At 31.9% G+C, this 16,102-nt stretch overlaps 2 protein-coding genes across 2 annotated transcripts in view; one reads left to right on the forward strand and one right to left on the reverse strand.

Annotated features, from left to right (window-relative positions):
- Positions 1-6,313, reverse strand: part of LOC139985267 (beta-3 adrenergic receptor) — a 49,093-nt gene extending 42,780 nt beyond the window's left edge. Inside the window, exon 1 of the mRNA XM_071999577.1 lies at positions 6,188-6,313. The gene's annotated coding sequence lies outside the window, so the exon portion shown is untranslated. The remainder of the gene's footprint in view (positions 1-6,187) is intronic.
- The window catches only part of LOC139985264 (uncharacterized), an 80,582-nt gene that overhangs the window by 9,327 nt on the left and 55,153 nt on the right, over positions 1-16,102 (forward strand). The gene's annotated exons all lie outside the window — the stretch shown is intronic.

Here is a 16,102-nt window from a genome sequence, read left to right on the forward strand (position 1 = left end):
CCATCCACATGCTTTATTTATTTATTTTTATTTATTTTTTTTATTTTTTTTTATTTTTATTTTTTTATTTTTTATTCTTTTTTTCTCTAAGCTATAACATTTTACCAAATGTCCTTCTGGACAAATTGTAAAAATTTAACAAACAATCAATAAAAAAAAAAAAAAATCTGTGTATTCTCTATGAAAAAAGGTATTAAGGCACTTAGATCAGAGTTTTTTTTTTTTTTACTTATTTAATTTGTATTTTATAATTTGTCCAGCTGGATATCTGGCAAATTTTTCTAGCTTTATTGCTAATTAACATGTGGATGGCTACCCCCAGCGGGATACCATCTTCGAGTTTGTCTATTTTATTTCTTTAGTGAGGTCAGTGGGGTGTTTTCTCTTTAGTCTTTTTTTACATGGGTTTTGCTCGTTTTAGCAGTCAACTGGTTTGGATATATTGCCATTCTTCCCTTGTATTTTTTTTTTATTATCTGCCGATTTCTTCTTTGACCATTGGTAAGATCAAAGATTTACCATTCAAACCGGTTGGCTGCTGAAACGAGCAAAACTCTCATAAAAGGAAGACTAAAGGGAAAACACCCCACTGCCTTCACTAAAGAAATAAAATAGACAAATTCAAAGATGGTATCCCGCTGTGGATAGCCATCCACATGTTAATTAGCAATAAAGTTAGAAAAATTTACCGAATATCCAGTTGGACAAATTATAAAGTACAAATTAAATAAAAAAAAGGTCAAAGATTGGTCAAAAGGATATTTCAACTTTAATCTTGTACAATTGATCGAAAATTCACCGAATGTTCAGCTGGACAAATTGTAAAGTACAAATTAAATAATAAAAAAAAATAACTTATGTATGTATGAGAAACAAAGACAGACAACGCAGTACTTTTACATTCGACGTTCTCAGATTTAAATATTTATTTTAAACTAAGCACTTTCATCATATCAGTATTCTAATACGCACTCTCATAACGTGTGACTAAATGTTAAAAATATTGATTTCCATAAAAATTTTACGACCTTGATATTCGCGATTGACCAATATATTAAGAAAATGTTCATAGCATATACGCCCACACATTTAAGATGGTTTCCATTTCATTTTGAATTTAACATAAACACGCAAAGTAAAATTACATTATACAAGGCCATATTAAAATCTGTTTGGACCTATGGAATCCAACTATGGCAAACAGCAAGTAATTCCAACATAAAAATTCTTCAATTAATAGATGCACCTTGGTACGTCACCAACGAAACAATACATCACGACTTCAAGATACCTACAGTCAAAGAAGAATTATCCAAATTCAGCAATAGACACAGCACAAGAGTTAACAACCACCAAAACCCTCTAATTACTCAACTACTCGACACGTCGGAACAGATCCGCAGGCTAAAAAGACATTACACCTTAGACCTAAGCACTAAATTCAAATAGAATCAAGCATACTATAAACACTTATTAATTATGTCATAGTACCACGCCAAATAAATTTACTTAAAATTCTCTAACGAGAATTGATTGTAAAATAAATGCAAATAAAAAAAAAAGAAAACATTTTGAATTTATCTTATTTTGCTTGAAAGGGAAAAAATTTCCTGACAAAAAAAAAAATAAGAATATTCTTGTTTACACGTAAGTAGTAATTTCAACTATATATCGATATTTTATATGTACGTAATAAGTTTTTATTACAAATCAGAAAGGAAAATACGAGTAAATAAATGTGTAGAATTATAAGGTACTAAAAAAAAAAACGTGGTGGCGGCTTTACATAACTGATGCACAAAGACGGATGCGCGTAAAAGGACAGAACAAAACAAGAAAAGGAAGCATAATGAAATGAACAATGGTGGCTCTTTTCTCTCTCTTTCTCTGTATCAACCGATATCGACACTATATTCAATAGTCGAAGTAAGGACATTGACTTTTATACTATTTCGGAGTATCTTCAAAGAAAAATTGGTCAGATCACTTATGTTCACTGTATCTAGTTATCTTATATTTTATTTTAAATAGAAATTGCAAAGCTTTTAAAATTTTTTTTCTTACGATAGTAAAAAATATATAGATGCTTTTGTGTACAGATGTTTTTATTGAAATCGAAACAGGATTTTCAGTATATTAGCGAAAATAGATTCCTCCAGCTATGATCGCTATAAATTAAAATTTATGTTATACGTCTGTAGTACCAGCGTTAACATTTAACCAGATTTTTCACTTTTCTTCATTTTCTCTATCTTCACTGCAAAAAAAAAAAAAAAAAGAAAAAGAAAACTGTAACCGTGTCTATTTTTACATAGATCTACAGCCGATCTATATCTGTATATGTACGTACATGGACGTAAGTAAAAAAATACAATCGATGTAACCGCAGGGTCGACACGGTGCGCAATTACCGTGGAATCCGGAAATTTTAATTAAATCGACACGGAAATCGTTGGTGAAACGAATATTCTAACAACTCGGTAAAAGTAATTTTCTCTCGATAGCAGATAAACGGTACATTTCTGTGAGTGAAGATCATCGTTAACATTTAACGTGTATTATAACATGTAACGTGTAATTAAGTGTTTGGAGATTTCTTTTAATAAAATAAAATATAATAAGTATAGATGAAAGAAGCACAAAAATTATTAACATGTTTTTATTTAACTGAAAAGATATTACAATTGATCGCGAATAATTTGTTATACGTGGTGATGTGGTAACGAGAAAAATTTTAAATGAACTGTCCTCGATGACAAGCCTTATCAATAACAGCTCTCGTGAAAACCGACGCTTTTTATCTCCGTACAAATTTTTGTTCATATGGCGCTGAATTTGTTACAACCCACGTATTTTTTATTTTTACTTTTAATTGCTACAAGAGCTCGTAAAGATAAAAATAGCATGTTTCAACAGGAAAAAGAAACTGATAAGTCTTCCTATAATATATATGAAAGAAGACTTATCAGTATTATATATATATATATATCTTTTTTTATTAAAATCCTCTTTCTTCCGTCGAACTTTTCGCTGGTGAAACAACGTTTGAACTTTAACGATTTACAACTTCTAAGGAACAAATCTTTTACAATAGCTTCGCGATTGATTCCTTGAAAGAAAGTACATGAAATTGATACTCTGGAGCACGGAAGGGTTGAAGGTTACTCTCTATCTACATATAAATTAGAAAAATTAACTTTTCGCATGTCTTCTTGTCCTCAGTCTCATTTTTAATGAAGAATTAAGTTTATAATTAACAATACAAATATAGACTGATTAGAAATAGATAACGACGAATTGAAAATCATTTATGCGCTAGAATTATTCACGTCGCATGCTCGCACGTGAAGCTCAATTAATAGCTCAATTAGTATAAATCATCCTTCTAAAGTTTTTTCTCCTTTTTTCTTTTTTTTTTTTTATTATTTAATTTATACTTTACAATTTGTCCAGTTGGACATTTGATAAATTCCTTCTAACGTTTCGTAAAAATTCCATCCGGTTATCAAGTTGATACGGTTCGTTCGCACGGCGTTTTATTTGCTTTGTTCGTTTAATGTTTAACGAAACAATGAAAGAGAAAAAAAAATAAGGGAAGGAAGTATGAATCTGAATAAAAGTATCGATAATTGCGATTGTTAAAACAAAACCAACAAAGTGGAAATGGATTACGTAAGAAATAAACCAGTTCAATTAATATAGCTCGTCGATTAAATTTACTTTTATTGAATTGGCAGAGGAATATTTAAGCACGTATCAAACGTATTCGACCTGGTAACCTTTTGGCCGATTTCGTGACGTTGCTCCTCCAATAACAAATGACCGAAAGTTATCAAATCAGAAAGGCAAATTGCCAGGTAATAAGAAAACTCCACTTATCTTCGTGAATGTCGATACATAATCTTTTTTGAGGAGAAATAAAATCCACCACCTGACGATTGAATTTCCATATACAGTGGTTCACCAGAATATTCGAACACCTGTCACAGAATTATTTTATGGATACGTTACGTGCATTACACGAAAGTTTTTTAGATTTCCTCGGTACTGTAATGAGCACGAAACACAACTAGAATGGAAATTTACCGAATGTTCAGCTGAACAAATTGTAAAGTACAAATTAAATAATAAAAAAAAATAAACTATAATGGCAAAATTTGAAACCAGTTCGAAAGAGTACAGAAGTTATAAGACGTTTACTGTAAACAGGCCTTTAGAGTACTATAGCTTTTAGCAAAAGCAAGAATAACATTTGCATGATTTTAAACAAAAAGTAATCGCTAATAATTCTGGCAGTTGAATGCAACTTTAAAATAAAGAAAAGAGAAAAAACAAATCTTCGCAAGGTGTACTTCTAATAAATATCTTGTACATATAACTCCCATATACATTGTCAGATTCGTTTGGAGTTTTGCCAATGTAATAAAACTAATTTTCATTTATGGTGCTAATTTTTTTTCTTTTTTTTTTTTATTATTTAATTTGTACTTTACAATTTGTCCAGCTGGACATTCGGTAAATTTTCTAAGTTAATTGCTAAATAACATGTGGATGGCTATCCACAGCGGGATACCATCTTCGAGTTTGACTAATGTGGTGCTAATGAAATTGTAAAATGTTTTGTATAATATATGCATAAAAGGTTCCTAATTTCTAGAAGTGTTCGAATAGTCACTGGTGTAGATACATACGTTCACATGACATATCTTATCATCCAGTTTCTATATTTGCTATATCTTCATTTTCAATATTTCAATATTAAAAAGTCAATATTTACTGTATTGACATTTCACAGTACGAAATACATATAAATGACATATCATCTGTTATTTATGTATTCGTATCAATTGAGTATGTTTAATCGCTGCACTCTTGCCTTTTGTTGTTATATTAATTAGCTTATTAACGGATTATTAACTTGTCACTTTTATCGCTAATATTGCTTGTTAATTAACGTGAAACATGTGAATTATATTTATCGATTCATTAATCGTTTCGTTTTTCCTTTTTACGCCAGTTAGCCTTTCTGAGAATTTTTTTTTTTTTTTTATCTAATTTGTATTTTACAATTTGTCCAGTTGGACATCTTTCTGAGAATGCTGCAATCATTTGTCGTCTCCATGAGGACAATTTGAGACTCATTATGGAAATATTAATGATGGTAAATGTTTCCCATATTTCCTTTAATAACAATCAAAATTAATACAGCATAAGCTCGATTATCAGAATACCAATTGTAGAATATCAATTAACGGAAAAGGGAGTGGCCCTCGTGAAAAAATATATTTATCTTCCTTTATTTTATACGAATAATCGAATAATTAAATTCCTACCGTAGTAATAATATTTAACAATCGTTATCGATTGGTTTATTATATGAAAATGTGAGCGAGTGAAATTTTTGTATTTAAAATTTCATATCCGTGTTCGTTATGTTACGAAGATTCTCGGTTATACATCAAATAATCGCTCTTGTACATCGTTCAATAAACAAGCTGCAATTTCGTCGAAATTAAATATGAAACGGTCGGACAAAAAAATGTTCAGATATTTCATTTATGAAGCTTTTTAAGTGAGTATGTAGTATCCCACTAGTATAATAATTTCTGTCCTTTTACCACGAAATCGTAGAATCGTGGATAACAAATTTGTTTCATTTTGCACGAATCAAACAATTTTTCTACAGAAAAGCGCGCGAGTAAAATCAACTTTACCTCCATCCTTTACATCGGTGCGACGTATCGTTAAACAAATACCCACAGCTCAATCGGAAATATCTATCTTTATAATATAAATATTAAACATCTTTTTCATTTTTTTCAAACAGGAGTGCAATATTATTTGTTACTAGAAGCAAATAAGCAGAAGAAAGCAATTTATAACATAAATATTAAATATCGTGCTTATCTTCATCATATCAAAATTAATCATCTTTTTTTATTTCTCCGTAGGCTCCGTTATTATGTGTTATTTAAAAAAGAAGCAAATAAATCAAACGGATTTGTAATATCAATAAAAATATCTTTTTCGTGTTTATAATATAAAAATAAAATAAACAAAAAATTATTCGTTATTAAAAAGAAAATAGCAAAAAGTAACAAACTTTTTCCATTTGTATTTCCATAATAATCACTATATTTCTTTTTCTATCTCAATTTACTCATAAACTATCCGATTTTTCGCTCACCATTGTATCCAAAATAAAGACATACTCTCAGTTCCATTGTGTCCTTTCATCGGAGTATCGAATCCGCGTGACGTTTACAGTTTTCACTCATCGTCTCTGTTGAGAATAAAAAAAAAGAGGATATTAACAGAAAAGCCATCATCCATTCTATACAGATTTATTTATTTCTGTTTCACGATTATCGGAACATTGTTAGCCAATGTCAAACGAATCATCCTCATCGTTATTTATATTATTCCTCAAATTTAAATTTCCTTTAATAAATCTGCGTAATTTTCGTAAATAACAATTTTTTTACCTGCATTCTTTTCAAGCATATGAAAGTTATGGTTCATTTTTCAAAAAATTTTTTTCTGGACTTTTTCCCAGACTCGATTAATGGAGTTATGAATAAAAAACGACGGCTTAATTGCATAATAGCCTTTTCGAGGATGAAGTTACCACGAAATACAGGTCGAATTTGTTTCATGAATAAATTTCTATTGAGATTTATTCGGATCATCGCGCGTCTTCATTTCCTTTATCTCCTCGCCTTGTCACCGTGTCCATTTCATCCTGTTTGATTCAGCTCTGGTCGATTCCAGGGATTTTATTTCAGGCAAGTGAATCGATTCGTGACCTTCCTTCTCGTTCATTTCGAAATACGATGTCATAAGGAGGAGGAAAATCGAAAAGAAAGAAAGACGCATGATCTGCGAATAAAATTTTCCATCAGAGGATTTCTCCTATCAGCCGACGTGTCTTTCATGTAGATATTAAAGTAGGGGATAACTTGTGAATAAAAGGGGAAAACCGTGGGAGATTAATGGACTGGAACTGGAGGATGTTTTTTTCAATTATCCTTACATCGTCGAGAAAATAAAGGTATCCCTGAAATTGGTGTGTTCGTTTGATACGAGCTGTTTTGGAAGAAATTTTGTACTTGATGCAAATGGTGTAAATTGTTCAATTAATAAGAAAAAGGACGAAGAAGAGATATAATCGACTGATTTTCTTTGAGTCTGTAGCCTACGGTATTTCTAGAAAAATAAAAGTTGAAAACGAATGAAGAAACTTGATAGGAGCAGGAATTCTAATTCCTGGATCGCCGAGAGGCACAAGCTCCTCTTAGCAGGCGAAAGTTCAAAAGCTGAAAGCTGGAATCTTGCTTAAATTCATTGTTGTCGATGGAGCGGATAAAACTATTATTATATAATCATGGAGGAAGCTTTTGAAAGTTCTAGTGCTTAAAGGTTTGAAGTCGTATCTGCTGTGTATTAACGCGATAAACTTTCTTAACTAAAGTTGTGAGTAAAGTTAAGGAAATTCTGAAAATTGTACGTGAAAAGGTCCCAATCATTTTTATCGCTCAAGTAATACCACGTCAATGGTAAAATACGAGTTTTGACATAACGAGATCGTAAAAGTCAAAGTAATTAAACTTTAGATTTCGAGACAAGGAGAGAACTGATAGGAATATAGGTATGTAATTGTACTCTCCAAAATCTTGGTTAGAGCTGTTAACAAGAAATTTTTAATACGAAGTTTTAGTACGTTTTTTTATATATTAAAATAAAAATTTATATTTATATTCGAATATTGTGTAATTACGACTACAGACAAGTTGGATTGAACAATCAAATACACAAGGTATTTGAGTTGTATAAAAAGAAATAATCCATTATGTAAATTATGTAACTCCAATGAATTTAAAACAGAATGCAATATAGAAATATATCCTGCAAACTCTAAGACACGATCTGTTGGTGCCGCTACTTGATGCTTTAATTTATGACCTCGTTATATCGTGGATCGTATTAATTATATGAGCAACGATACAGGTCTCATTTGAATTTTTTCCCTTATGTCTCTAGTTAATGCTTTATTGCAACCGATAGAAAATTAAAATCTGTATTTTTGATAAGTTTAGATACGATATTATTACCATCTAGTTCTCTTAAATCTACTAGTCCTATGTTGGTTATTAAAAAGTGACGTCAATCATTTTTCAATAATTTTTCATATTAAAGTGAAGATTCCATAGAGGATTAGAAAATAGATTAAAAAGTTTTTAAAAATCTATTGAACTAAAGAGAATTACTGTTGATACTTATAGATATTATTGAGATATTAAATATAGATATTTATACATATATATAGAGACAGACTAGATATATAGATATTAATTTGGAATCAATAGAAAAATTAACAGGAGTATAGAATTGCAACAAATATTTGGTCTATTTACCAAATGTCCAGCTGGACAAATTGTAAAGTACAAATTAAATAATAAAAAAAAGAATGTTTGGTCAGTAGCATATATAGTTTTATGTTTCTTTCGTAACAAGTAAATCCAACATCTGCTTTTTCAGTCAATGATAATATAGTTTTTTTTATTATTATTTAATTTGTACTTTACAATTTGTCCAGCTGGACATTCGGTAAATCTTTTTTTTTATATTTGCGTTTAATTTACAATCAATTCTCGTTAGAGGATTTTAAGTAAATTTATCTGGCGTGGTACTATGACATGATTAATAAGTGTTTATAGTATGTTTGATTCTATTTGAATCTAGTGTTTAGGTCTAAGGCGTAATGTCTTTTTAGCCTGCGGGTCTGTTCCGACGTGTCGAGTAGTTGAGTAATTAGAGGGTTTTGGTGGTTGTTAACTCTTGTGCTGTGTCTATTGCTGAATTTGGACAATTCTTCTTTGACTGTGGGTATCTTGAGGTTGTGATGTATCGTTTCGTTGGTGACGTACCAAGGTGCATCTATTAGGGATCTTAAGGTTTTCGATTGGAATCGTTGAAGAATTTCTATGTTGGAATTACTTGCTGTTCGCCATAGTTGGATTCCATAAGTCCAAACAGGTTTTAATATGGCTTTGTATAGTGTAATTTTACTTTGCATGTTTAAGTTGGAACATCGGCCGATGAACCAGTAGAATTTTTTAAATTTTGCTTTGAGTTGTTTGGTTTTATCTAAGATATGTTGTTTCCATGTCAATCTTCTGTCCAGAATCATGTCCAGATATCTGACTGACTCTTTATCTGCAATAGGTATATTGTTTATCGTCACCTGCGGGCAAGTTTGTTTTCGTAACGTGAAAGTTATGTGACTGGACTTGTTTCGGTAAATATAACACGATAATAAAGTGAAGAAAAGTAGGTGGAGACGAGCTTATGTATCCTACGAGAAGGATTATGTTTCAGCGTATCTCTCAAAGTGGAAACAGTTAATCTTCGCAGATATTACAATATCCAATTAATAAAAAGAATCGTAAAAATTAAGTCTTTCCCAAGTCCTCTCGACTCATCACGCGTGATAACGATATTTTATCAACTTTCCTATCCTTCTTACTTTTACACCCCATTCGTTACTTTCCTTGCATGAGATCTTCTTCGTGCGACGTACGATGAAACAAAAATGAGAAAACTCAGGAAATAAAGGACATGGTCGAGTTTTGAAATTAATCCTCGCTGTCCCACGAGATGAATTAGAGAGAGAGGGAGATCGATCGGTCTCAAGTTTCGATACATACACCGTCGGATGGACTATTATATATTGCACGTCAGCTACCATACATTGGCGTTGTTAATAGATTTTAATTAATGCCGTTTCTCGGCCAGGTGCACACTGGTCAAATCGCTTAACTACAATATGTTCTCTCACCACCGCCACTACGACTGACTGCGTAAATAATAGAACGAGTCTTTGACAGGAAAAAGCCTAAGCCACGATACCTCAAACCACCACGAATTATTCACCCTATTCGATATATTTGGTCTCCGTAAATAGTCCACGAACAATATATCGCGAGAATATCGTCAAAATATTCCAACGTAAAATTAGCAAACCTCTTCAGGTCGATATTTCTGGATTGAGAAATAAAGATGCTTCCTTACTTTCTAATGAAACGACCAAAAATACATTGGTCTTACTAAATAATCGAGTAGCAATATTTAAAGCTTCGTGATAAAAGAAAAGAAGATAACTCATAAATATATGCTTGTGTATGTGATGATCAGAGATGAAACCACCACACCGGTTAAGAATTAAATAGGAAATAAATATTGAGATGTATTTTCATGCAGATATAATAAAAGACATATTTTGATAATTCTTTATATGAAAGTTAGACTCGAAATTAATCACTTGACATAATATTAAGAAATAAACAAAGTACATAAAAGTTGAGGTTTCTGTGTTCTGGATTATGTAAAGAACTTATATGCATTTCTCAACACGTACATATTTTTTTTATTATTATTATTATTTAATTTGTACTTTACAATTTGTCCAGCTAGATATTTGGTAAATTACACTTGAATGTGGTAAGAACTAAGATCAACCATGCGTTATGTCAAAAGTGTTTGATGAAAATTATGAAAAATGTTTCATAATAATTCAGATTAAATATATGTATATTATATTATTATATTATATATATATATCTAACTCCCAATTAAAATTCGACAATTTTTCGTAATGATTTTCCTAGTACTTATGAACGGCAGTGTATATATATTCTCCATAAACTAACTGGTGTGTTAATGGAACTCGTCTTACAGCTTTTACGCGGCTTCATTGGAAAATCTGGGGACCGGAAACATTGTTTCGACGTGGAAGGCCTGATCGAACTTCTCGATACTCGTCGAGCTGTGCGACGAAACGCGATCAGACTACTTTTGGAAACTATCAAACGATTACGAGCAAGGGGGAAAACAACGAGCACACCTAAGGAAAGACCTAAACAATCGTAAAACTATTATCGTTATGGCAGTTCGGTAACAACCACCAATGGGGTATCTCTCTACGGGCTATATTTTCACTTTTAATGGGACGAAAGACTTTCCGACTAGATACGTGCGCGAATTACCGTATTGAGAGTTTTACATTTTACGCGAATCGGTGCCCACGCTCGATTCCGCTCGTTTCCGTTCGATGAGGGAGGCTCTCGAGCAATGACGTGTAACGAGCCATCATAAACGTTTAGAATTTTCTCGAAACAAATCGACCTTCCAGCTTCTACGTTCGGTTTTTCCCCGTTTGCTCGTATGACTGTGCACTTACGAAAATTGATTTTCTTCTATGTGTGCAAAGAGCAGAAGAAATATTTGCATTTATAGCCTTTTACGGAACGATTCATGATTTTTTTTCTATGACAAAATATTTTTATCGGAAAACGTTTCAAACACTTTTGACATAACGCGTGGTTGCTATGTCAAATATAAAACGGATATCGATAAGTGTTCGAAATTTTTGTTGGATTTTTTGAAAGCACAGAAATGTAAAAAATGGTTCAATCTGCCTAAGGAGAGTCTTTTTTAAACACTTTTTTTTTGATAATTGAAGATTACGTTTAATTTAAAGATAAAAATTTGTTCATCGATGAATTAGGTAGTACGATAATTCTAAAATAGTACAATTAAAAATTTTCTCAATTTAGATCGTTTACTTTTAAACTCTCCTTCTCTATTTCTCTCCTACTTTTCTGCATTTTATAGATCATAAATTAGAGGGGAATATTTTTCATAGGTACTTAAATATTTTAAGCAAATGAAATAATAACTTTAACAATAGGAGATAGAAGACTATATTTACTAGGGAACAGTAAAGACAAATGGGACAAATAGCAAAGAATTGAAGCATATGGCGTGATCGTAAAAGTGGGTTATTTGTGGCGTGATTTGCAGTCGTGGAGAAGTAGCCTCGGCTAGCCAAGATTTCCTACCCTCGCTATAATTGTCCAAGTGTCAAAATCATTTTTACTTTTGTTCCGCTTGGCACGTTTTCCATTTCATAAACCTTTTCGATGTATATCTCTAGGTTACAACCTTACTCGCATCAAAATTGTATAATCAATCAATGATACTCGAAATTTATTAAGCTATAAATTAACTAAAGAACATCAGGAACAACGTACGAACAAACATAATAAATTTTCAAAAATTCCACCACATTACTTTGTCTTATGATCTCACAAAGACACGAAAGTTATTGCTATCATAATTCATAGTAAGGAAACACGATCAAGATTTTTATTTCTCGCTAACGGATACCACTATTCGCTCATCTATTTTTATAATTCCTTCAACCCCTCCGAATGCTCGTTATTGCTCGTTTGCAACGACGCACTTGGACATCATTAGCGAGTTAGAAAAAGCGTAAAGGCCAGTCGAGTTTCTTTTTCTCTGTTCAAACGTCTTTCCATCATTATATTGCAATATATTTACCAAATGTCCAGCTGGACAAATTGTAAAGTACAAATTAAATAATTAAAAAAAAAAAAATTGTAATATTATATTATAGTCTCTAATTTTCTAAGATACTTGCTAACTCATACACGTATAAACCGCGTCAAAATTCATCAATCAAAGTGGATCAAATATTTTTTCAAACTCTACTTCCTCTAAAAGTTTCATCAAAATTGGTGATGAACGCTTACGCGTATCTTTCCATTCAATAGCGAAACTATATAAAAATTGAACAAATCGGTTCTTAAAAGTTACTTGTATCAAAAATCAATTACTTTGTTGTGCTTTCTTTCCGACTGACATTAAAAAAAAAAAGCAGAATCTTCAACAGAAATGTTATCGGTCATTTTGCACGAGCAGCTTTTTGGAATTTCAGAATCTACTTTTACAAGAAATCGATTGCTTGTGTTCCTTTCAACCGAACTGGACACGTATTTCTTTTCCTTTTTTTTTTTTTTTTTCAGGACAAAGGGACAAACGTTTTTAACAGAAACGAATGCCAACTACAGACGCACTCTGCGGTTTCCAATCGAAATGTCTTTCGATACGGTTAAAGCTGTGGCGTTTCGATGATGCAACCTTGAGACATGCGCGCCATTGAACGCGAAACGATTGCAATTTGACACGTTCGTCCTTGAAGGGATGCAAATCAGAATTTCGTCCATCGTCCCTGTCCCTTGTCCGCTCGATAAATCTCGAAGATTATTTTTCTCCGCCTCCCCTAAGTGAATTTTTCAAGGTCCGCCTCCGTTCGAGCCAGACACCTCAAGGCCACACGAATCACACAACCTGCTCGCATAGTCGGTGACTCGGTAATTCGCACGAACGCGTTCTTTGATCTAGATTAGACAGCGATACAGATGTTGGTAAAATTAGGGATATTAGATGGCGATTAATGGGCGAGATGCAAAGATAGTTTTAGGTGCGAGGAAATACTTTGATAATAATCCCGAAGATATCAGATTTTCTCAACCTCTATCTTGAGTTTTTTACGTCTTTTTTTTTAATTATCTTATATTACATATGTATATTGTATTGATTGTAATGGATTATAAGTTAGAAACAAGGTTTATGTATATCCATAAACATATGCAGAGTATGGATAGAGAAAGATAATAAAATAAATATGTCATATCGTGTTAATTATTTTTTAAATAAGTTTGTGTATAGAACTTCTAAAAAAAATTAATCGGAAGTTTTGTAAATGTCTGTCTTTTCTTGTCAAAATTGTTAGATAGACAAACTCGAAGATAGTATCCCGCTGGGGGTAGCCATCCACATGTTAATTAGCAATAAAGTTGGAATATTTTCCGAATGTCCAACTGGATAAATTGTAAAGTACGAATTAAATACAAATTAAATAAAAAAAAAAGTTATTACATCTCAAACAGTGTGGTGAAAGTGTTTTCAAGAGTTGACTACAAGAGTTATCTCTTAGCGAAATCTCGGTCTTCTGCAAAAGTATCCAGTTACTCCTCAATTAAATTCTACACCGTTGCTAGTCGACGTTGTTACGAAGTAGATTGAAGAGGATTTTTGTCACTAACGAGAAAGCTTAGCTTGATTACGAGCTTTAGCACTTCCTAGCTCATTAACAACATTATTTCAATAAAACGTACAGACAAGATCTATTTCTTGTTATCGATATAAATAACATAACAAAGATATTTTTCTTTTTTCCATATTAATACAATTTCCAATATCTGTTACAATTTATTAGTTTCTAGGAGCAACGTAATATCCTCAACATTCTTAGCATATTTTACGTAGACGTTTTAATAGTAGCATAATTTAATAAATAAATCGAAGAGCTGAGTTCCAATAGAAATGCATTCTTTTAAATTTTGCCAATTACGTCATTTATTGCTCGCTGGCTATAGACTTGAAAATTTCCAGGAAAAAGTAAATGGTAAAAAAAGAACTACAAAAGTGGATTTATTTGCAATTTACTTTACAATAGCTCTGAAAGCAAAAATAAATTAATCTAGCGCTTCTAACTTTTTCACCTTTTTCAACTTCTTAACTATATAAGCGAAAGGGAAATATATAAATATATAAAAATATACGACAATGTTTCTCTTTAAAGCGCTGTTTTCCCTGTTAATTACACTTTCACTTCGATTCATTCGTCAGGCCGACAGATATACTTACATAGAAAGATCTTCCCATAGAAGTTAGGAAAGTTATCTCGGTTAATTTTCTCCGGTTAAAGTTTCGCTGCCTCAGGGAACGATCAAACTTCTCCTTGGGGATACCATCGACATCCTTTCATCTCACCAAATCCTTTGGATTAAACTTATTTCTTACGCTAAATATTTGCGGAATATGCTGCTACATGAAATTTCTACAATAGAATTATTAACCTACATTACGAATGAATATAATTATCAAAATCAATAACTTCTGGTGATCCATTATATTCTACGATAAGATGTCCAAAATAAACTTTTTTTTATACACGTTAACATGTTTGCTACGGATTCGATTTTTATTTCCTACAGTGCTGTATGCTAATGAAAAAATGTTATACGATACCTCTTTTTATATTTATATAATTTAGATTTATATATATTAAAAAATGTTATACGATACTTCTCTTTATATTATTTATTTTAGTGATTTTTATTTAGATGAATGTACTTATTTATAGTGATTTAAACAGATAACTATGACTATTTAATTAGAACTTGATGTAGTAATGTGATACAACTAAAGACAACTAATTTTTTTTTATTTAATTTGTATTTTACAATTTGCCCAGCTGGACATTTGATAACTTTTTCTAATTTAATTGCTATATAACAATTGTGGATGGCTACCCCCAGCGGGATACCATTTTCGAGTTTGACTATTTTATTTCTTTAGTGAGGTCAGTGAGGTGTTGTGTTTTTAGTCTTCTTTCTACGAGAGTTTTGCTCGCTTCAGCAACCAGCTGGTTTGGATATTTTTTTTTTTTTTTTATTTGGAAGAATTTTAGAAACAATCAGTTGTCATTGAGAATTATAAGTAAATTATTCTAGCGTGGTACTATGTCGTGTAGATTTGGATATGTTGCCGTTCTTTCCTTGTATTTTTTGCATTTTCTCCTTTGTTGTTTCAAATTTGTTCAGCTACTCAACTTACAACTAACAACTCATAACTCATGAGTAACGATTAACCCGCAACTACTCGTAGCTTACTCGTAGCTGCAACTAGTCGCAACTCATTCGTAATTCCCGATAAAGAGTCAGTCAGATATCTGCGCATGACTCTGGACAGAAGATTGACATGGAAACAACATATCTTAGATAAAACCAAACAACTCAAAGCAAAATTTAAAAAATTCTACTGGTTTATCGGCCGATGTTCCAACTTAAACATGCAAAGTAAAATTACACTATACAACGCCATATTAAAACCTGTTTGGACTTATGGAATCCAACTATGGCGAACAGCAAGTAATTCCAACATAGAAATTCTTCAACGATTCCAATCGAAAACCTTAAGATCCCTAATAGATGCACCTTGGTACGTCACCAACGAAACGATACATCACGACTTCAAGATACCACAGTCAAAGAAGAATTATCCAAATTCAGCAATAGACACAGCATAAGAGTTAACAACCACCAAAACCCTCTAATTACTCAACTACTCGACACGTCGGAACAGACCCGCAGGCTAAAAAGACATTACACCT

Source organism: Bombus fervidus, chromosome 3 (assembly GCF_041682495.2).
Source record: "Bombus fervidus isolate BK054 chromosome 3, iyBomFerv1, whole genome shotgun sequence".
Lineage (NCBI taxonomy): Eukaryota > Metazoa > Arthropoda > Insecta > Hymenoptera > Apidae > Bombus > Bombus fervidus.